Here is a 24784-nt window from a genome sequence, read left to right on the forward strand (position 1 = left end):
AAAATGAGAGTCCATGGTGTTAGAGGCAAGGTACTGGCATGGATAGAAGATTAGCAGATGACAAATGGCAGAGAGTTTTTTCAAGATGGCAGCCAGTGACTAGTGGAATTCTGCAGGTGTCAGCGTTGGGACCATAACTATTCACATTATATGTTGATGAGCTATTGGTACTATTGCTAAGTTTGCAGTTGTTACAAAGTTAGAGAGACAGGTAGTGTTGAGGAGGTTGAAGGCTGCAGCAGGACTTGGACAGGCTGGGAAAATGGCAGAAGGAATACAATGTGGGAAAGTATGAGGTTATGCATTTTGGTAGGAAGTATAGAGGTTTAATTATAAGTGGGGAAATTGTTCAGGATTCTCTTAAGATAAACATTGCAAGTTCATTTGGCAGTTAGGAAGGCAAATGCAATGTTAGCATTCATTGCCTGAGGACTAGAAAACAAGAGCAGAAATGTACTGCTGCGTTGTATAAGGAACTGGTCAGACTGCACTTGGAATACTGTGAGCCGCTTTTGGGTCCCACATTAAAGGAAAGATCGGCTGGCATTGGAGGGGGCCCAGAGGAGGTTGATCAGAATAATCCCAGAGGTGATTTGGAGATGCCGGTGTTGGATTGGGGTGTACAAAGTTAAAAATCACACAACACCAGGTTATAGTCCAACAGATTTAATTGGAAGTACACTAGCTTTCAGAGCGTCGCTCCTTCATCAGGTGGTAGTGGAGGGCTCAATCCTAGCACACAGAATTTATAGCAAAAATTTACAGTGTGATGTAACTGAAATTATACATTGAAAAATTGAAAAGTCGGGACAGGCAGCAGTGAAAAGTGGCCGAGCAGATGCTGATAGCTAAGTTCGGTACCCATAGGGAGGGCCTCAACCGGGACCTTGGGTTCATGTCACATTACAGGTGACCACCATTGCACTATACACACACACACACACACACACACACACACACACACACACAGATACTCCTACTCACACGTACACACACGCACACTCCTATATACACATACACACGGACACACATATACACAGACGTGCACACAGACACCCACACACCCCCTTACAGACACCCACACACCCACAGTCCCTCATGCACCCTATCACCATTGTTAACAGCTAACCCGAGAATGCAACTTTGTAAAAATAGGTTTTGTGATTTACACAAGAAAGAAGTGAAACTATCACTGTATTCTAACAGATGAAAGGCTTAACAGACAATCAATTTTTCAATGTATAATTTCAGTTACATCACACTGTCAATTTCTGCTATATATTCTATGTGTTAGGATTGAGCCTTCCATTACCACCTGATGAAGGAGCGACCCTCCGAAAGCTAGTGTGCTTCCAATTAAACCTGTTGGTCTATAACCTGGTGTTGTGTGATTTTTAACTTTGTAATCCCAGGGATGAAGGGCTTGTCATATAAGTCATAGATCCTATGGAACAGAGACAAACCCTTTGACCCAAACTGGTCCACACCAATGAAAATGTCCGTCCATGCTAATTCAATTTCCCTGCACTTGGCCCATGTCCTTTTAATCCTTTCCTATCCAGGAATCTCTCCAAATGCCTTTTAAGTGTTCTTCGTGTTTCCACCTCAACTACTTCCACTGGCAGCTCAACCCATATGTGTATCACTCTCTGTGTAAAAAAGTTGCCCTTAAGGTTCCTTTTTATTCTTTCCCCTCTAACCTCAAACTGATGCTGTCTAGCCCTTGATTCCCCAACAATGGGAAAAAGACTGAGTGCTTTCACCATATGCATGCTTCTCATGATTTTATTCACCTCTATAATATCCTCCCTCTGTCTCCTATGCTCTAAAATAAAGTCCCAGCTTGTCCTTTAACTCAGACCATTGAGTCCAGGCAACAGTCTTGTAAATCTCTTCTGCATTCTTCTGCACACAGATGAAGGAGGAATTTTTTTCAGCCAGACATTGGTGAATCTGTGGAACTCATTGTCCTGGAGGGATGTAAAAACCATGCCTTTGAGTGTATTTAAGACAGAAACAGATAGATTCTTGATTTTTAAAATTTCACTCATTGGACATGGGCATCGCTGGCTGGCCAGCATTTATTGCCCATCCGTAATTGCTCTTGAGCAGATTGTTGTAGGTTACCCCAAAATGCCCTTAAGGAGGGAATTCCAGGATCATCAGGAGCATGGGTTATGAGGAGAATAGGGGTTGAGAAACATATCAGCCACAATCAAGTGCCTGATCACTTCACCCAGCTCCAATGTGTTGGAAGTGGGTGTCAATGACCTGCTGTATGGCTTGTTGCTCCTGACACTTCAGCACTCTCATGTGGTGAAGAAGATGTTCCTCCTGCTGAATGTACTCATCTCTTTCCTTGGAAGACTACTGTCACTCTCCCAGTTCTTCAGCATCCATTGCACCCCCTCTTTTCCTGATTTGGTTGTGCGAGATGGTAGGATTATGTGGCAATTTACTTTCAAGGATAAATGGAAATACACACCAAGGTTGCTCCAATCCTCCAAACTTCCCAGGATTCTACCAATCAATGTGTACTCCCTTGCCCCCTTTTAGTCCTCCCAAAATGCATAATTTGACACATTTCAGGTCGAAATTCCATTTGTTATTGTTCAGCTTATATGGCCATTTCATTCTTATTCTCCTGTACTATAAGGCTTTCCTCCTCACAATTTACCACGTCTACAAATTTTACATCATCTGCAAATTACTGATCATACCTCCTATGCTTATGTGTGGTGGAATATTTCCAAAAGCCTAAACACCATCTACAAAGCATGGCTCAGGGTGGAGATGGAATACTCCCCCTTACCTGCAGTACAGCTGCAACAACAGACAAAAAGCTTGACACCACTGAGGCAAAGCAGCCCGTTTGATTGGCAACACTACCACAAACCTTCTCTCCTTCCACCACTGACACTCAGTAACAGTGATGTGTAGTATTTACAATGTGAATTGCAGAAATTTTCCAAGATTCCTTAGACAGCATCTTCTCAACCCATGACCACTATGTTTACAAGGCCAAGGACACCAAAACCTGCATATTCCCTTCCAAGCCACTCACCATGCTGGCTTGGAAATATATCATCATTCCTTCAGAGTTGCTGAGTCAAAATCATGAAACTTCCTGATGGCACTGGGTGTCCACATGCATTGCAATGGTTCAAGAATGCAGCTCACCAACTTCTCAAGGGCAACTAAGGATTTGTAATGAATGCTGACTCTGCCAATGAAGCCCACATCCCATGGACAAATAAAAAGAAACACATATGCATGAAATTTAGTTTTTGATTTGGTCAGTGGTCGGGGAAGTGACAAAGTCCTTGAATCAAGCAGAGATCAGTTCTATACTGGACCTCATACAATGTAAAGAGATTTGATTAATTCATGTTCTCATTGTGAATATATCCATAAGTAACAGGGACGATAATACATTTGAATTTCACATTCTATTTAATTGAGACCAAAAAGGGCCTGAGAAATTTTTTAAAAACTTAAATCAGAGCAATCATGAAGGCCTTAAAGCACAGCTGGCTAAAATGAATTGATAAATTATGTTAAACAACAGATCAACAGAGATGTAATGGCTGATACATAAGGAGATATTTCAGAATAGAAAATAGGAGCAGGAATTGGCCATTCAAACTTTCAAGCCCGGGGTATCATTCAATATCATCATCCAAGTCAGTATCCCTTTTCCAATTTCTCCTTGTACCTTATTATCTTGTTATCCCAAAAAAAATATATCTAACTCCTGAAAATATTAATGTTTTGGCCTCAGCTGCTTTCGGCTGACTACTCTCTGGCTGAAGAAATTTCTCCTCATCCCAGTCCTAACAGGCCTGCCCTGAACCCTGAGACTGTGATGCCTAGTTCTGGACTCCACGGTCTTTGGGAAATGCTTCCTGCTTTCACCCTGTATAACCCTATTAGAATTTTATAAGTTTTAGTAAGATTCGCATTCATTCTTCTAAACACCATGTATATTGTTTTAATCGATCCGTGACTTGGAGGTGCCGGTGTTGGACTGGGGTGGACAAAGTTAAAAATCACGCAACACCAGGTTATAGTCCAACATGTTCCTTTGGAAGCACTAGCTTCATCCTGATGAAGGAGCGTTGGTCCGAAAGCTAGTGCTACCAAATAAAATTGTTGGACTATAACATGGTGTTGTGTGATTTTTAACTTTAACCAATCCACTCTCTCTTCATACATCAGCCCTGCCATTCCAAGAATCAGTCTGGTAAACCTCCATTGCACTCCTTCCATAGCCAGAATATCTCTGCTCAGATAAGGAGACCAAAATGCACACAATACTCCACGTTCGGCCTTACAAGGCTCTGTGCAGTCACTGCAAGATATCACTGTTCCTGTACTTGAAGACTCCCACTATGAAGGCCAATATACCATTTGTCTTTTTCACACATGCTGCACCTGTAAGCTTACTGTCAGTGACTGGTGTACAAGGACACCCAGGTCTCATTGCAGTTCTGTACTCAGTGATTAAGAGTAATTCCAGGGCCAAATCCACTATCCATGTTTCATTAGTAAAGGTAAAAATCAAACCAAAAGAAAAATATTATACAATTGTGCAAAGATACATGGGATGTCAGAATATTAAAAAAAAACAAATACTGAGTTAAAAAAGGATAAAAATTAGATAACATGAAAAAGCTTGCCAGAAATTTAAGAACAGATAGCCGAATTTTATGTATCTGGGAAAAAAAATTAACAAAGTAAGTATTTGTCCAACAGATAACGGAACATTTGGAAAACAATAATATGATTGACAAGGCCTGTATGGGTTTATGGAAGGCAGATTATACTTAACAAATCTGCCAGAGGTTTTTTTGAGGATGTAACAAGTAGAATAGATAAGGGAGAATCCGTGGATGTGGTATTTTTGGATTTTTAGAAGGATTTTGATAAGATTCCTCATAAGATATTAATGAGACAGTTAAAGCACATGGGATAGTAGGGAATGTATTGGTGTGGATTGAGAATTGGTTGACGTACAGGAAACAGAAAGTGGGAATAACTAGGTCTTTTCTTCGAGTGGTAATAGTGATCAGCAAAGATCAGTGCTTGGGCCCCAGGTATTCACAATATATATAAATAACCTGGATGAGGGAACCAAAGGCAATGTTGCCAAGTGCTCTGACCTTTTGAAAAATACACATGAAAAATTATTAGGCGAATTGTTAGAAAGGTAGTAGCATTCTTAACGTAGATAGAATATTCCTGCCTAATGTATAGCTGAGGAGGAGTACAAATTGACCTTTTTCAAGTTGACAAGGTTTAACGAATGGTGTGTTACACGGATCAGCACTGGGATCTTAACTGCTTACAATGTATTGAATGACTTTGATGAAGGGGTGTAAGGTAAAATTGCCAGGTTTGCTGATGGTAGTCAGATAGATAGTTAAGTAAGTTAAGAAGAAGACATAAGGCATCTACAAAAATCTATAGATAGGTTAATTGAGTGAGAATAGATTGGCAAATGGAATAAAAAGTGATTAATTGTAAAATTGTTCATTTTGGCAGGAAGGATAATAAAGAAGCATGTTATCTCAATGCTGAGAGATTGCAGAACTCTGAAATACAAATGGATCTGGCTGGCTTGGTGTATGATTCACAAAATGTTAGTGTGTAAGTACTGCAAGTAATCAGGAAAGCTAATAGAATATTACCATTTCCAAGGGAAGCCCACTGAATGACATACCATTCAGGCAAAGTTAGGCCAACAGTACATTTTTACTTTGACCCCAGGGATAAAAGCCTCACCCAGAGATCCCAACTAATGAGAGGCCAACAGCACTTGTGTGCACCAGGACCACAGAGGCAGCAATGGCAGCAAACAGGAGCCTCAGGATTGTGGGGGACCCAGGACTGGGGTATGTCATGAAGAGGTAAGTGCACATGCACAACTCTTTCTGATTCCTTTCTGGTCATAAGCAGGAGGAAAGAACAGTGTTCTTCAAATTAATTCGTAAATATATAAACTACATGAATCACTCAAATCATAAATGAAATAGAGCATAAACAAAATAAATCAAGCTTATACTTTAGGGTTAGTATTGATAAATTTTGTTAAACCTGTGACCAATCTTAACTAGACCATACAAAGTATCTGGTGCATTTTTGGTTATTATATAACACAAAGGATGTTGAAGAAGTGAATATTTACAAGGGTGGTGTGAGTAAGAGCAAAACTAGAGGCCACAAATAGTCACCAAGAATTTAGTAGAGAATTCAAAAGAAATTTCCTTATCCAGAGGGTGGTGATAATATGGAACTTGCTTCCAAAAGGTGTAGCTGAGACGAATTTTACAAGTGTATTTAAAACTCAGCTAAATAAGCACATGAGGGAAAGAGGGAGAGAAGCTAATGCTGATAGAAGAGGATGAGTGAGAGAAGGTTCAAATGCTGCATAAATGATACTGGTTGAGTTGAATGATTTTTTTTATGCTCAATGTTATTTTTGCAATTAATGGTCAATAAGTTGAAGAAAATGTTCCAGCTCTACAGCTGATTAAATATTGCCAATGTACCTGAGACATTAGGTACAATGTGTATTCACAAAATTGTATAAGCTGGGTTCAACTAATGGTCATAAGGATCAAGTCAATCCCAAGGATATGGAGGGATTGAGGTTTTTAAATTAAAGGTAATATGAAATCATGATTAAAGCAAAACCGAAGCAGATCAAGCCAGATAATTGAATCGATCAATTTATATATACGTTGTTGTAAAATACACAATTATTTTGACTTTATAAAATCTGACTTGAAACCATATTTTGCACATTAGAGTTTTCATTACTCCGGAAAAAATTAACAGATGTGTTCATTGTTAAAATTATTTGTAGCAAGAATAACATATAACACCACCTTGCAGTCTGTCATTTAATCATTGCTGGTCATTTAATATTGGACTTCAATTACAGCACACATGATACATGGGAACAGCTACAGATAAACGATATCATTTTAAGATTGAAGTTCCTGTTTGTAAAGTTTACATAGCAAATATCAATGCAACAAATTACATTGGTTTGTATTTCAATATCTGATTGATACATGTAAATGATGCTTATCAATTCAAATTATTGCTCACTATATTGAAGATATTCCTTCATATAGATTTATGTAACAATGATTTAATGTACATTTGAAGAACATTGATGTTTATATTGCAAAGCAAGCTTATTACATTTTTTCCATTGATTTTTTTTTCTTGCTATTATGATAAAATGTGGAAGTATTTACATGAATTTCAGTAAAATAGCATTGTACATGATTAACATTTTTCAGACATTCTTGGTAACTTTTAGCATATAGAACATAAATATATTTGAAGAAAAATGTTTTCTATTAATTTAAGGAGCTAATGTCTAAATAGATGTATATTGCTATCTTTATAGATGTAGTATTTTACCATATTTAAGTAGGATTTCCTGAGCTGATTTATTATTGATCTTATGGATGAAATGTTACACATATTGCTTTGTTATTTTCCTATATGTTTTGAAATGACTGAAGACCAAAGCAGTCTCTCAAAAATCTAACAAAGATTTTTTCAGTTTATCAATCATTTACTGAAACATTTTTCAAAGTGTGTAATTATGTACCAATGTTTCATGAGAAATAAAGATATAAGAGGAAGGTTTGAAATATTTTAATATACATTTTAACTTTCTGTACAATAAATCAGTATTAAAGAAGTAAAATGTTAAGTGGTTAAAAATCTTACCTTTCTATAAATGTTAATTATAAAATCACCTGAAACTTTCTTGACGTTATCATCATGGACATCATCCTGGAGAATGCTCTCAGATTCAGAACTACATAACCAGATTTTATTAATACCGATTCAAATGTGAATTTTATGTTCTCACTGGTAATTGTGTGTCCTATCTCTGAATGTGCATATGCAAATATTCAACTCCAGATAGAAGTACTTTAAGGAGATTAAGGTATTTGTCTTATGTCCCAATCCTAATAGCAGAGCCAATGGTATTTTTATGATCCATAAGAGACCTGAATAACCTTCACAGTCTTTTGAAGGATGTGCTGTGATTGATTCAACATTATATCATTACATCATTGATAAAATAGTCACAAAAAACCAAAAAATATTAATTATTCATCACATAATTAAGATGGATGTCTACTTTATCAAGTCTGCTTAGCATTTTATTAAGTGGCAACCTCATCTCAATAAAAGTATTCATGTTTTTGAATACAAACTATTATCAGTCAAAAGATTTTGTGTGCATAAGCTCAGTTGATGCTTCATTTTAAAGATTCTACTTTCCAAGGCACCATCTGTGCTCATGATACTATTTATAGGAAACCAAGAGAGGAATACATGCTAATATTTGTCCCTCAACCACCTCTACTAATACAAAAAAATCTGGTCAGATACTAGTGTACTTTTTGCAGATATAAAATAAATTATACAATTTTTGGGGCACAATATTCCACATGTGATCAGCACTTTTGGCACAGGGGCTGCCATATTATGATTTTCCCAGGTTCCTGTGTGAATCCTATGTAAATGACAGTGCTAGTACCTATCCAGGATACAAAATCCAATAACGCACAGCAGAGCAGAGCAGCCATTAATATCTGCCACCAAAAGTGTCACCTCTATGTTCTTGAGTCAGGAGTTCTCCCTTCAGGCTGATGGTATTCCTGATTATGGCAATGATTAGTACCCAATCCCCTTCCCATTTTTCTTATCTCTCCTAAGACTTACTTGACAGTTACTGACAGAGAGACAAAAACTCCAAGATTTGTATTCATTCAGTGGATGTGAGCTTTGCTGACCAGGCTAGCACTTATGGTCCATCCCTAATTACCCTTGAGAAGGTGATGGTGAGCTAACTTATTTAATTGCTACAGTCCATTTGGTGTAGATATACCCACAATGCCATTTGGTAAGTTCTAACATTTTGACCCAGAGGTTGGATAGTGGAAATGTATCAGATCCTCTTGTGTTCCCAATTCTTATTACCATAAGGCCTGAGGATTGATTTCCATTACACTTCAGCCTTTCCCTTTGTTTTCATTGCATGATAGATATATGCTTCAATAATAGCCACCAAATTGACCATGAACTAATTTTGCTCCAGTCAATTATTTTAAAATGAAATATTTATCAGAATTTTTTGATCAGTCATGGGATGCAGCCATTATTGGCATTGGTTGTTTGTGGGATGTAGATATCAAACTTAATTTGCTCTGGAGAAGCTGATGGTAACTGTCCTTTTGAACACCTCCAATCCAACAAGTTCAGCAGATTCCTATCACTATCCTGAATGTTTTTGCAGTCCTGCCCTCTCTACTTTTTTGGCATATTTTCTTGCCATAAAATAGATGTTGTTATAAGTATCCAATATTATGACTTCTGGAATAAAAAAGGTATTTGTTGGAGCTAATATTCCCCACAAGTCATTGAATATATGAACACAACTACCTACACAAGAACTGGAAACAATACACCCAAAATACCCTGCAGATCCATTCCAGAAGACTACACCAATGCAAATAATGCAGGAATTACCCAAGTTGCTGTGATAAAAACAGCAATTACAAGAGGTGTAATTTTTGTCAGGTCAAGTAAAGAGTCACACACAGTATAATAGCAATCAATTACAATAAAACACAAATGGAAAATAGATCATAACATCTAAGCTTGAGCAGACTTTTCAAAATGTACTCCCGAAGTACCAATATGTTTCAATGGCTCTCACCAAACTGTATGGCATGACCAAGAAGTGCACAAGAAAATCTGCAACAGCCAAGGCAAGTATATAATAATTAGTGGGTGTCTGGAGCTGCCTGAAGTGTGAGATTGAAATGATAATCATTAAGCTTCCAAACACTGTGATCAATATCAATGTTATCAGAACAACGCACAGTGTCACTTGGAATTCACTGGGGATACAATCACTGTTGCTGTTAACCTGACAGTTCTGGGGCAAGAATCATTGACATTCAAAACAGTACTGCAGATTTTCCACAGGTGCAACAGATGCTGAGTTTTTCATCTTACTTTCTGCTAAAGATTTACAAATCAGTTCTACTGAACATTTTTTTTGCAAATTCTTATGGTAAAGGAGTTGTTAACTGGAAGTTCTAGAAAAATCATAAATGTTCAGTACATTTATACTGTTTGAAAAACATACTTTGAAATGTTTAGAACTTGCATATGTATTGATGCTATACATTGTAACTCTATTTTGTTCATTTTATCAGTCGAATTCCATTGTATCCTGTGTGGTAAACTACATGGAACAGATTGTATACTGTTCCAAAAATTACATTAAGTGCAAGTATCTTCCTTCTACCCACACCAACACAAACTTGTACTAAAATGTCACATTTTGATATTTAGAACTTTATATATCAATAAATAGCCACCTTCATATGTAAGGCGAAAGTGGAGATTAGAGTCAATATTAGAGTGGTGCTGGAACAGCTCAGCAGGTCAGGCAGCATCTGAGGAGCAAGAGAATTGACATTTTGGACAAAAGCCCTTCGTCAGGAATGAGGCTGGGAGCCTCAGGGGTGGAGAGATAAATGGGAAGGAGATGGGGCTGTGGGGAAGATAGCTGAGAATGCAAGAGGTGGATGGAGGAAGGGGTAAAGGTGATAGGTCAGGGGAGAGGGTGGAGCAGATACGTGGGAAGGAAGATTGAAGATGGGACAGGTCATGAGGATGGTGCTGACTTGGGAGGTTTAAACTGGAGTGAGATGGGGGGAGGGGAAATGAGGAAACTGGTGAAGTCCACATCGATGGCATGAGGTTACAGGGTCCCAAGGCGGAATATGAGGCATTCTCCTCCAGGCATTGGGTGATGGCACTGTATTCATTGGTTGTGATGTGGTCTACTCTACACTGGGGAGACTGGATGCCTACTCTCAGAGCACTTCAGAAAACATCTCCGGGACACCCGCATCAATCAACCATACCACCCTGTGACTAAACATTTCAATTCCCCCTCCAACTCTGCCGATGACATGCAGGTCCTGGCCCTTCTCCATCATCACTCTCTCACCACCTAATGCCTGGAGGATTAACACCTCATCTTCAGCCTTGGAACCCTGCAAACCCATGGCATCAATGTGGACTTCACCAGTTTCCTCATTTCCCCTCCTGTCACCTTACCCCAGTTTCAACCTTCCAGCTCAGCACCATCCTCATGACCTGTTCCACCTATCTGTCTTCCTTCCCACCCATCTGCTCCACCCTCCTCTCTGACCTATCACCTTCACCCCACCTCCATCCACCTATTGTTCTCTTGGCTACCTTCTCCCCAGCCCCACCCCCTTCTCATTTATCTCTCCACCTCGGAGGCTCCCAGCCTTCATTCCTGATGAAGGGCTTTTGCCCGAAATGATGATTCTCCTGCTCCTCGGATGCTGCCTGACCTGCTGTGCTTTTCCAGCACCACTCTAATCTTCATATGTAAGCCTGAATGATGATCATGCAGATATTACTTTAACAAGGACATTACAGCCAAAATTCTGTCTGCAATCAAATTCTTCACTCCAACACTTTCAATGTAGGTCAACTGCACATGAAGCAATTGAGCCCATTGAGTCAGTGAAGTCGCAATCCATGCAATATTTTATCTTTCAAGTATTTCAATCATTCCCTTTTAAAGTCGAATTCTGTACCGACTGTGAATTCAAATTCCAAGCCACTAATTGTGTGTTCTTTTCCTAATGCCGCCTTTCTTTCCTGTGTAAATTCCTTTAAATTTACACATTGTATTAGCCCAGCAACATTTAGAAATATAGCTTGTTTATTTATTCAATCAAAATAATTCTTACCAACTCTACTCTTAGCCTTTTTTGCTTTGAGGAGAACAACCTCACCTCCTTCAATTTACAGACATTACCATAATTCTCAACTCTGGAACCAGTCAAGAAAAAAATTATTTTGTACGGTCTCAAAAACAATTGTGCCTTTCACAAAGTGCCAGAAATGGACATGATACTCCAGCTAGATCTGAACTAGCGTTATACATAGGTTGAGCTCAACTTTCTGGCTTTTGTATTTTATACCTCCATTTATAAACCAGAGAAATCTGGAACAAGTTTGGTTTTTGTTTTGCCCAAATCAAGACACCAAATTTAACTACAGTTTATTTAGTATCAAATAAATTACCATGAATTTAATCTTTTTGTAAACAAATTATATTAAAATAGTATTATTGCAACAGAACTATGAATCCTTCCTGAAAGGATTGTGGAATTGAGTCACATTCAGGCTGTGTTTTAGAACATAATTGAATTGTACAGTATTAAGGAAACGAGTTGCAGGAAGGTCAACTTGTGAATGTTCAAGAAGAAGTCAAATATTCAGACCACTGTCAATAAACATGGAGAGTCATTTTTATTTTTACTGCTTGTCGGGTGGCAAATTAGTAGAACTGATCACCTAATCATTATAACATCTACTTGTTTCTCAATTTCTTAGCTGGCTTCATAAACCCACTCCACACAGAAACAAACAAACAAACGAATGTTAAAAGCAAACTTTTTGATTACTTTCAACTCCAATAATACTTACTGAATATTTCTCTTGACAGGAAATATACAGTATCCCTTCGGTTAACATAATACTTGATTTTTTAAAAAGTTAGTCGGGGGTCTAGTTTGTTTAAAGAAGGACCTTGCTGGTTTCCCACTCCTCAGTAGAACAGCTTAAAACTCAAGACCACATGAAAAGCGAGTTTCATGCCAATTCTTATTGCCCCAGTGCTCACTTCTCACTGGATAATCACTGTTCAATTCACTTACTACCTGTGAGACAAAGTAGCTGAATAATTTATGCTGAACCTTTTATTTTCAAAGATTGTAGAAACACACTTCAAATCACACGTGAAGGATGGTCCAGAACACATTATTATATCTCAAGGTTAAACTCAGGGTCAGCTGTCATATACTTAGATGTTGGTTTATATCAGCATATTTCTAAACAGCTATGCTCAAAAGAACCACCAAGGCAGATTGAAAACTTGTATAATGCAACAACATCTAAACATATGAACAAGGAGAAGGAATTGTCCATTTGGCTTATCAATATAGCACCATCATTTAATATCATCATGACTGATATAATCTTCCACATCCATGACTACTCTCAATAAATTTTCATCCTTTGTTCATCAAATATCTTTCCATCTCTGCCTTACAAATATTCAAAGATTTTACTTTCACTGTTTTTTGAGGAAGAACATTTCAAAGAAATATGACTTGAGAGAACTTTTTTTTGCTTCACCTTTGTCCCATGAGTGGGTAACACTTTATTCTTAAATAATTACTCCTGGTTCTAGGTTTTCCCACAAGAGGAGACATCCTCTTCACATTTATCATGTAAAGATCCCTCAGGGATTTATTTCAATTTAGTCACTCTTAAAAGGTAGGGTGTCCAAATATTCCTCATCAAACAACCTAACCAGTTCAGTTATTAGTCTGATAACCCTTCCCTATACTGCTTCTGGCACTCTTTCCTTAAATAAGGGGAATAATATTGCACACAGTACTCCAGAAATGGTGTCACCAGAGCTCTGCACAACTGGAACAAAACCTCCCTACTTTAGTATTCAATTCTCTTCACATTAATCACCAACATTCCAACTTGCTATATCTGCACTTTAGTCATTTACGATTCATGCTTTAGGGCACCCAGATTCCTCAGAGCTCTGCAATCTCTCTCACAATTGGCATTTATTTGCTCCCCAAATGTTGACTTCCTCATCGTCAAATGCCACCCCTTCTAAATACCACAGGAATTTACCACTCCTATACTAACTGCTGTGTACATACCACCACAAGCAAAGGTTCAGGAAGCTCTGGATGTGCTGTACTCTGCCACTAACACCCTGGAGTCGGAACACCCCCAGGCCCTGTTTATTGTAATTGGTGACTTCAACCAAGCCAATCTAAGGAAGGCGTTGCCCAAGTTCTACCAGAACATTACCTGCCCCATCAGGGGCCCAAACATTTTAAACCACTACTACACCACTGTGCACTGTGAAAGACGCCTCATTTTGGGAACTCCAACCACAGTGCTGTTTTTCTTCTCCCGGCTTCCAGGCAAAAGAAACCCCCTCGCAGATACAGGTCCAGTGCCGGTTGGAGGAGGCAGAGGATCAACTCCAGAGCTGTCTGGAATCGGCTGATTGGGCCATATTCAAACAGCCGCAGGCATCTTGGATGAGTACGCCACCACCGTCAGAGACTTTATTAGCCAGTGTGTAGAGGACTGCATACTGAGGAAGTCAATCTGGGTGTTCCCCAACAGGAAACCCTGGATGAATCAGGTCATACAGAATCTCATTGAAGGCATGAAGCCTTCAATCAGGAGACCCACTCAAATATATGGAATCCAAGTATGGCTTTCGCAGAGCCATTAAGACAGTCAAGGACCAATACCGAATCAAATTAGAGACCCAGACAGACACCCAGAGACTATAGCAAGGGCTGAATGACATCACAGGTTCTAAAAAGAGACAGTGCAAGATAGCAGATGATGACATATCCCTCCCAGATCGTCTCAACGCCTTTTGTGCTCGCTTTGAGCAGAATTTTGGTAGAGAGGTAACACCTTTTCCAACAAGTCCTGACAAACCTATCCCAACAGTCACTGCATCAGAGATCAGATCAGTTTTCCTTCATGTGAATCCAAGGAAAGCGATGGGACCAGATGGAGTACCAGGCCGTGCACTCAGAGCATGCGCAGATCAACTGGCAGAGATCTTCTCAGACATCAGCATTGTGGCTGAGTTCGATTCCAGCCTCGGGAGACTGTCTGTGTGTGAAGTTTGCACATTCTTCCCATGTTTGCATGGATTTCCTCCGGGTGCTCTGGTTTACTCCCACAATCCAATGATGTGCAGATTAGGTGAATTGGTCATGATAATTGCCCATCGTGTTAGGAGCATCGGTCAGGGGTTAAAACAGGGTAGGGGAATGGGTCTGGGTGGGTTCTTCTTCAAAGGGTCAGTGTGGACTTGTTAGCTGAAGGGCTTGTTTCCATACTGTGGGGAATCTAATCTAATCAGGCCACTGTCCCTGCCTGTTTCAAGAGGGCCAACATCATCCCTGTGCCTGAGAAGGCTCATGCAGCATGTCTCAATGACTACCACCTAGTGTCCCTAATGTCAGTGGTCATGAAATGCTCTGAAAGGCTGGTCATGGCATTAATCAGCTCCAGCCTCCCATTACTCTTGACCCACTCCAATTTGCCTATCGGACCATGTTATGCTATATCACGTGCCCTTCACTCCTCCCTAGAACACCTTGACACCAAGAACAGCTACATAAGAATCCTACTCATTGACTACAGTTCAGCCTTCAACACTATTAACCCGTTGAGACTGATTACTAAGCTTAGTGATCTTGGACTAAGCCCCACACTCTGCAACGTGATCCTCAGATTCTTGACCCACAGGCCACAATCAGTGAAGATTGGGGACAGTATTTCATCCTCACTAACACTCAATTGGAGCCCCCCAGAGGTGTGCACTCAGCCCCCTACTGTACTCACTGTATACCCATTACTGCGTCGCCAAATACCAGACTAATGCCATTTACAAGTTCACTGATGACACCACCATAGTCGGTCGAATCTCGGATGGTGATGAAACAAACTACAGACGGGAGGTGGAAGACCTGGAAAAATGGTGCACTGAGAACAACCTAGCTCTCAATGGTGACAAAACCAATGAACTCATTGTTGACTTTCAGCAGATGTTACTCATGCCCCCCTACACATTAACAGCACAGAGGTGGAACGAGTGGAGAATGTCAAGCTTCTGGGAGTGGTCATCCACAACAAGCTTTCTTGGACTCTTTATGCGGATTCACTGGTTACAAAGGCCCAACAACATCTCGTCTTCCTCAAGAAGCTGAGAAAATTTGGCATGATGGGGAATACCCTTGCCAACTTTTATAGGTGCGCCATCGAGAGCATTCTGTCTGGATGTATCATTACCTGGTATGGCAACTGTACCATTCAAGATTGGAGACAGTTACAGAGAGTGGTGAACTCGGCTTAGACAATCACAAAGGCCAACCTTCCACCTTTGGAATCCATCTACCAGGCCCGCTGTCAAGGAAAGGCTGCCAGCATTCTCAAAGATCCATCCCATTCTGGCAATGTTTTTCCACAACCTCTATCATTGGAGAGAAGGTACAGAGGCCTGAACACATGCACCAGCTGGTTTCAAAACAGTTTCTAATCTACTGTTGTTAGAATACTGAATGGACTCACAAACTCTTAACATTCACTTACACCCGTGTTTTTGTTTTTGCCACTGCTGACCTATTATTTACTTATCCATGCTACTTAACCATATGATCTGCCTGTATTGCTCACAAGACAAAGCTTTTCACTGTGCCTCTGGACATGTGACAATAAACTCAATTCAATTCAATATTTGCTATACTTTACTGTTCTTGCCAAAATATACAATTTCATATTTTTCCACACAATGCTCTATTTGCCAATTCTTTCCCCACTTAATTACCCCATTTATTTCTCTTTGTCGACCCTATACGTCCTCTTCACAACTAAATTCTTGCTTGTCTTTATGTCATTAGCAAATTTAGTAACAATGCCTTTGTTCCCTATATCCAGGTCAGTTATATGAATGATAAAAAATATCTAAGAGCCCATCATTGATCCTTGTTGCACACCATGTTGCAACCAGAAAAACACTTATTTTCACCTACTCTCAGTTATCCTGTTAGCTGGCCATATCCATGATAATGTATTATGACCTACGCCATGAATGTTTATTTTCTGCAATATCTGTTGATGTAGCACCTTATCAAATGCCTTCTGGATATTGCAGAACTGTGCGTCCATTTGTTTCCCTTTGTCCAGAGCACAAGCTATTTCTCAAAAGAATTCCAATAAATTGATTAAACGTAAAAATTACCACTTCAAAAAAATCATGTCCACTCTGCCTGATTAATTTTTTCTAACTGAGCTGCTATGACATCTTTAATAATAGCTACTGCTGACATTTTCTCATTTGAATAGATGATTAGCTAACTGCCATTAGTTTCCCACTTTGCGTCCCTCCCTTTTTGAATGATGAAATTCCACTCACTTACTTGCATGTTAGTACTGAGGAATATTAGAAAATTGATGACAATATATGATGTTTTGATTTAGCTACCCAAGCTTTGGTATAGTTGTTCCTTAAAGCAAAAACAATATGCTTGATGACTCACTACATTTTTTTAAAAAAACTTATTTGCCTTAAAACTCAAGACTGACAAGAATAAATATAAATTTTGTCCACCGGAAGCTACTGCAATAAATCTGCATTACATTTTTACCACAAATTGTTCCCTGAAGAAATCTCTTTTTCACTGAAGCACTTCCTCTCTCCACATGAGGCGTGCCTGCCATTTTGAAACCGGGAATAGAGCACCTGCTTGGGGAGTCTTGTGGTCATGCGAACATACCCAGCTCATCACAGCTGATCAAAGGTGGTCAGTGCCTCTGCTGGGGATACTGGCAAATGCTCCACAAAGCCAGGTCAGGTTGGTGGAGGACCTACACCTTGCAGATATTCAGGGGGTGAGACCTACGCACTCATAAGCCTCCATAAAGGAGCTGACGATCATCAAGAGTACATCATTTAAGAGTGCACATGTGCAAGCATCATACACATACTGCAGCTTGATAAAAACGATGATAGAATTAATATTGTCAGTATGATTTTCACTCTCTTCTACGTATTTATTTTATAAAGTTGGTTCTGATATAACACAATAGTTCCATTCTTATCCGATCTCATGTTATAAGAAAATTGTTTGGTGTATGTTTAACAAAATTTGTAAAACATTTTTAATTATAGTTTGATAAATGATAAGAAATATAAAGTTTTAATTATGTTTGTGATTCAGTCAAACATTATTTAGTTGAATTTCCATCTCATGGTTTATAGTGTCCCTGAATTCCTTAATGAGAATAATGTTATTTAAATATTATCTGGAATCTATTATAAATCTAAAACATACAAAAAATCAGAAAGACAAAGTTCTTTCAGATTAAACCTGTGTAATTAATAAGTATGCAGTCATATTTTCTACATTCCCTGGATAAAATGTGATAGAATTGAGCTTTTAATAATTTTGTAACAGAATATGTACTTCTAATTGCTACATATTTTTATATTAATGCCATGTTTAACTCCTAAAGCAGTTATATTCAGAAATGCTTTTAATCGATAAATTCATGAGTCAATTTTCTATTATTTATCTTATTGAATATAAAGTAATTAAGGGACAATACCCTAACTTCACATAAATTACAAACCCAAAGGAGTGACCATTTTATGTGGTTGTCAAAAAAAGGGAATATTTCATCTTTTTAAGAACAGTTTTTATTCAGTGGGTCACAGTGCATTTGCAGGTGCAAATCACATCTGCAAAATAAACACGTTAATGTACAGTTTGTGGTAAACCTCAACAAATGGCCCAGGAACAGCTTCAGCCTTTATAATAAAATATATTATAGTGTTTGACCACTGGTAGAAAGAAATAACTTGTACTTATATAGCATCCTTCACAAGCTCAGTATAAACAACTTACCAATAGTAGGCACACTAAAAGCACAGTCACTTCTACATCAGAGTTCACAATTAGATTATGGCAGTTCCATATCTCACCACATTTATGTACCTTGGTTCCACATGTCTTGATATCCCAGTCTAACATAAATCTCAATCATGAAAATTTCAATTGATTCATTATCAACACCCCCTTGTGGGCACACTGTTTTAAACGGAACTCCTTTCTGTGCAAAAAGTACTTTGTGATTCATACCTCACTGGTCAAGTTCTGGGTTGTAAGATCAACTTCATTTGTGCTGGATTCTCCCAACAAAGAAAATACATCCAATCCCTTTATTTATGTTTGGTAAGATCAGCTGTCAATTTTGATATGTGGAACAATCCATCTTCTGCAGCTACACTGGCTCCACCCCCCACCTTTTCCTCCGCTACATCGATGACTGTTTCAGCGCTACCTCGTGCTCCTAACAGTTCATCCACTTTACTAACATCTTCCACCCCAACCTCAAATTTACCTGGACCGTCTCAGACTCCTCCCTCCCCTTCCTAGACCTCTCCATTTCTATCTCGGACGACCGACTCAACACGGACGTTTACTATAAACCAACTGACTCCCACAGCTACCTAGATTGCACCTCCTCCCACCCTGCCCCCTGTAAAAACGCCATCCCATATTCCCAATTCCTTCACCTTTGCCACATCTGCTTCGAGGAGGACCAGTTCCAATCCTGAACAACTGAGATGGCCTCCTTATTCAAAGACCTCAATTTCCCCTCAGATATGGTTGACGATGCTCTCCACCGCATCTCCTCCACTTCCCGGTCCTCCGCCCTTGAACCCCGCCCCTCCAATCACCACCAGGACAGAACCCACTGGTCCTCACCTCCCACCTCACCGACCTCCAGATACATCGTATCATCCTTCGTCATTTCCGCCACCTCCAAACAGACCCCAACACCAAGGATATATTTCCCTCCCCACCCCTATCAGTGTTCTGGAAAGACCACTCCCTCTGCGACTCCCTCGTTAGATCCACACCCCCCACCAACCCAACCTCCACCCCCGGCACCTTACCCTGCGACCGCAAGAAATGCAAAACTTGTGCCCAAACCTCCCCCTCACTTCCCTCCAAGGCCCCAAGGATCCTTCCATATGCATCAGAAATTCACCTGCACCTCCACACACATCATTTACTGCATCTGCTGCACCTGATGTGGCCTCCGATACATTGGGGAAACAGGCCGCCTACTTGCAGAATGTTTCAGAGAACACCTCTGGGACACCCGCACCAACCAACCCAACCGCCCCGTGGCTGAACACTTTAACTCCCCCTCCCACTCCGCCAAGGACATACAGGTCCTTGGCCTCCTCCATTGCCAGACCATGGCAACATGATGCCTGGAGGAAAAGCGCCTCATCTTCTGCCTAGGAACCCTCCAACCACAAGGGATGAATGCAGATTTCTCCAGCTTCCTCATCTCCCCTCCCCCCACCTTTTCTCAGTCCCAACCCTCAGACTCAGCACCGCCTTCTTGATCTGCAATCTTCTTTCCCGACCTCTCCGCCCCATCCCCTCTTCGCCCTATCACCCTCACCTTAACCTCCTTCCACCTATCGTATTCCCAATGCCCCTCCCCCAAGTCCCTCCTCCCTACCTTTTATCTTAGCCTGCTTGGCACACCCTCCTCATTCTTGAAGAAGGGCTTATGCCCGAACAGTCGATTCTCCTGCTCCTTGTATGCTGCCTGACCTGCTGCGCTTTTCCAGCAACACATTTTTAAGCTCTGATCTCTAGCATCTGCAATCCTCACTTTCTCCTTGTCAATTTTGTCACACCCTGTATTAGAAAGCATTGAGCAAAAAATGTAAACATTGACAGAATTGATGAATTGATCGGCAGCAAAAATTTAGAAAGAAAATCACTTAACTTATTTTATATGATGAAAGGTGAATTGGAGTAAAAATGGCAGCATACATTTTATAAAATGCTGGATATTGAGGTCCCTTAAAATTGAATTTTTCTAATATTTGTCGTGTAGCATGAGATTTCATTTAGTAGGTATTATAGCCGTAATTAACTTTCCAATGAGAAATGGCAATGTCTTACTGGAACAATTATGAAGTCCATATTACCCTGCATTGAGGACATTTGGAAGAAATAAAAGTGAGTTTTGAGAAAGGCACACAGGTTACGTGTTAAGGTTCAGCAGAATAGTCAGAGAATTGAGTCAGACATTAAAAACATTATGGAACATTCCTGGTGGAATGACCTCTGGATTTTGGGTTCATATTATTTCACATCTTGCAGTTCTGCTAATCTGATAATCTTAAAGCTGGAAAGGGTGACGCATACAACATGTTTATTAATCTGTTTTTGTTATATGCATGTTTATTACGCTATTTTTGGTTTGTGACTTATTTACTGATCATTAATCTGTGACTCATTTATTGGTTTGCATATATCTGTACCACATAATGAAATGGTATATTTTAAGATTATGCATAATGTAGCAATTCAACTTGGCTACAGCCAGATATGGTGGAAAATGACCAATTATATATGTATTTGTTCATCATATTAAAATAATTAACAAAGAGGAGAGACAGTGATAATGTAATCATTAGAATTTTAATAACTACTCATGGATTAAAAGAATCAACAAAGATAAATTGTTACTCATGGAAAGAAACAGCAATAGTTTTGTCTGGAATAAACTATTACAAGACAAGAACAAACTTATACAAAACAATTATCCATGTTTGGAATAAGAGGGAGTCAAAGCTGCATGAACAACAATGTTTTGACATCTGCTTGATAACTGGCTGCTTATGCCACAAGGACAACTGATTGCCTTCTGAAGAATTTAAGGAGTTAATCACAGGAAGGCTGTGTTTTTATACAGACAGTTAAGCCCAAATGTAACCAGGAGCATAGAAGTTACTTCTGATGAGAAGACAAGCTGCAAACTTGCAATATTTTGGATGTAAGAATATAAAGAGTCATCAATAATATCACATCACAGACCTGAAAGATGAAAACGTGTATATGTATCCAACCCAGAATTCTTCTTTGGCAGATCTTCAACGAACAACACTGCACAAAAATAGAACCCTGGACACTTCCAAAGACAGATAGTGTTGGTGGAATCATAGCTAAATTCCACCATTAATCAGGTAATAGCCAAATTGAGTTGTGAGGCTTAATTTGCTTACATGATGGGTCTTATTTTACTTGCTACATGCAATAAGTTTAAACCATCGTTTCAGTACTTGATTGTTGTGACATTTCTTAAGTAGCTGAAATAAAGGTAGCTTGTGGTGATTTACCCACAACATGGCCAAGGGGGCAATGGCCATCCAACATCATCAGCAGCTGCCACATGGTTATTGGCCAGAAGGGTTCAGACAGTTGATTAACATGGAGAAAATAAACTGTCCCTAGAAATATGACATAACAATAAATGTTCAGGGGCCAAGAGGAGTTCCCGTCAAACAGACCTTGTAGGCAGCAGTCCTCATCAGGTGGCCCCCAGAGAATAGTCCTCATCAGACAGATGGAAGACAGACCAGAAGAAGTGGAAGAAAACCCGGGCAAACATTTCTAACTGCTCCGTGCCAACAGCCCATTCCTACGCTTGAATCAATGAACAATTGACAACCAATTGTCACAATTATACACCTTCCTTTACACTAATTAATTAATGTACCATATCTTTCCCGCCTCAGGCGATTGACTGTGTGGAGTTTGCACGTTCTCCCCGCGACTGCATGGGTTTCCTCCGGGTGCTCCGGTTTCCTTCCACAGTCCAAGGATGTGCGGGTCAGGTGAATTGGCCATGCTAAATTGCCCGTAGTGTTAGGTAGGGGGCAAATGTAGGGGTATGGGTGGGTTGCGCTTCGGCGGGTCGGTGTGGACTTGTTGGGCCGAAGGGCCTGTTTCCACACTGTAAGTAATCTAATCTATTCTAATCTAATCTAATCTTAAACTGCTGTTTGCTATAAATAGTCGACTATTTATAATGGGTTTCTGCAATCATGAACTCCTAAAATCAACGAATTAGCAAGAGGTACAAGGAAAAGTACACAGGCCTCGAATTTCACAACAGAAAATCAGAGTGTTATGCAATTGGTAAGAGTTTAAGACCAAGACAAGCTTACAGTGATACAGAGAGCTGAATCAAAATGTGTTGGCTGGCTCTACATTCCACTCTATGCAAGGACAACCTTTGATCAAAATACATTTTAAAATTCATGTTCAAATGTTAATCCAATTTTACTGTAAGCAAAGGTCCAGCAGGATAGTTATCTCTGTAAAAATCAGATCTAATGGAGTTATGTGAAGACTTTTTTTAAGCTTTTGTAATATTGTTGCAGTTATACTTGAAACAATGAGACATGTTTTTGAGATGGTCTCATGCAGTTTGATTGAAGATGGTTCAATCAAACCCCACTTTGCAGCAAATCAGTTAGTATAAACATAGCTGACATAGTAGAGCTGGTAAATATGGACAGAATGTTTCCAATGTGGACAATCTCCATATGAGAGGTCATAGTTTTAGGATAAAGGGTAGCAGATTTAAAACAGGTATGGAGAAATTACTTTACTCAAAAGATGATGAATCTGTGGAATTCACTAACCCAGAGTGTGATGAATGTCAGGAGATTGAGTGAATTTAAGGATGAGATAGACAGATTTGTAATTATTTATGTGTTAAAAGATTATGGAGAGCAGCCAAAACAATGAAACTGAGGCTGAGATGAGATTAGCCATGATCATATCAAATGGTGGATTAGAATGGTGGAGCAGATTAGTGGACTGAATGGCCTACTCCTTCTCCATTATAAACTGATATGTTTACTCTAAATATCTCTCGCATGTTGGTTTGGGATACTATTCAAAAGTTTTCAGTGTTCATCAGGATCGTTTTGGAACAAATATATTCTAATAGATACTGAGTTTGAATAGCTGTAGAATTAAAGGTAGTGCATTTGCTTTCACAAGCATTTACAGCTGAAGATGCAAAAGCAGTCTTTACTGTATAAGGCTGCATTCGGACTATTTATATTGTTCTAATATTGAACTAGTTAGAGAGAAATGTTGTGTTCAGATTTGTACTGGTGTTAAATTTTGCACAACTGATGTCATTTGAACATGAACTGTTCATAAGCATGTTATAAACAACATCCTTATTTATAAGCATGAGCAAAATCCTAAATTACATGCTTCACTTGCTGCCTGACACTAATATGGTGTAAATCACTTGCTACTTGAACAATAAACTTGGAGTGGGGCTCTAAACAACAGTGTAAACATTATCATCTAATTAATGTATTGTGATATTTATAATCATGTGCCATGCAAACCAAAAAGTCTTATCACCAGTTGGTTCTTATTTCTCATTTAGATTTATGTCAAAATTCTCATGGGCGTCTTAGCCAAAAACAAACACGCAGCCAAAACTAGGGCAAAATGTGATATATCAAATTAAGTGAGCAGTTCTGTTGGAGCCAAAACCTTAAGGTTTCAAAGAGTTCTGCAAATTGGAAATTATTTTAAAGGCACTGTGGTGATTCTTTTAGCCAATTGCATAAGTGGTACATTAAAATATTTGAGATGTTTAAATTAAGTGTTTGAGTTGAGCTTTTGACAGTACCTAAAAACAAGAATGAAAAAATCTTCAAGTTGCTACTAAGGCAAGAAATGTTGTATGACTATCATTTTGGTCACTGTGAGAGTAATCAATAATTTATAATAATTCAAGCAGTAACATACCTTTTTTGTTTATTCACTGAATACAAATAATCAAGCTATAACAGCATAGAGTACATTTAAAGGTGCCAATTAAGAACCACTTAAGGACCTTAGTTTACACTGCTGGGATTAACCAGCAACAGGTGAACCTGTCACTGTGCAGCATTCCCATTAGCATTTTGCTATCTCACCTTGGGGGAGTGAGGGACATTTGTGTCAATCAAAGGCAATCAGTCAAGGGACTGAAATTGGGCAGTGGTATACCAGAGCTGGGATTAACCCCCAACTTTGCTCCCAAGAACCCTACCCCCACCCCTCTCCCCTTGAGTCCCTTCTCAACACTTCCCCAATCCCCAGCAACATCACTTACCTTTGTCATCAGTTCTCTTGGTCCTCAGACTCTGGGAGTGCTTTTCTATAAA

At 39.4% G+C, this 24784-nt stretch overlaps 1 pseudogene; it reads right to left on the minus strand.

The window, feature by feature from the left end:
• Window positions 1-9313: 9313 nt before the first annotated feature.
• Window positions 9314-24784, minus strand: part of LOC132835637 (trace amine-associated receptor 4-like) — a 39486-nt pseudogene continuing 24015 nt past the window's right edge.

This window comes from Hemiscyllium ocellatum, chromosome 3 (assembly GCF_020745735.1).
Source record: "Hemiscyllium ocellatum isolate sHemOce1 chromosome 3, sHemOce1.pat.X.cur, whole genome shotgun sequence".
Taxonomy (NCBI): Eukaryota; Metazoa; Chordata; class Chondrichthyes; order Orectolobiformes; family Hemiscylliidae; genus Hemiscyllium; species Hemiscyllium ocellatum.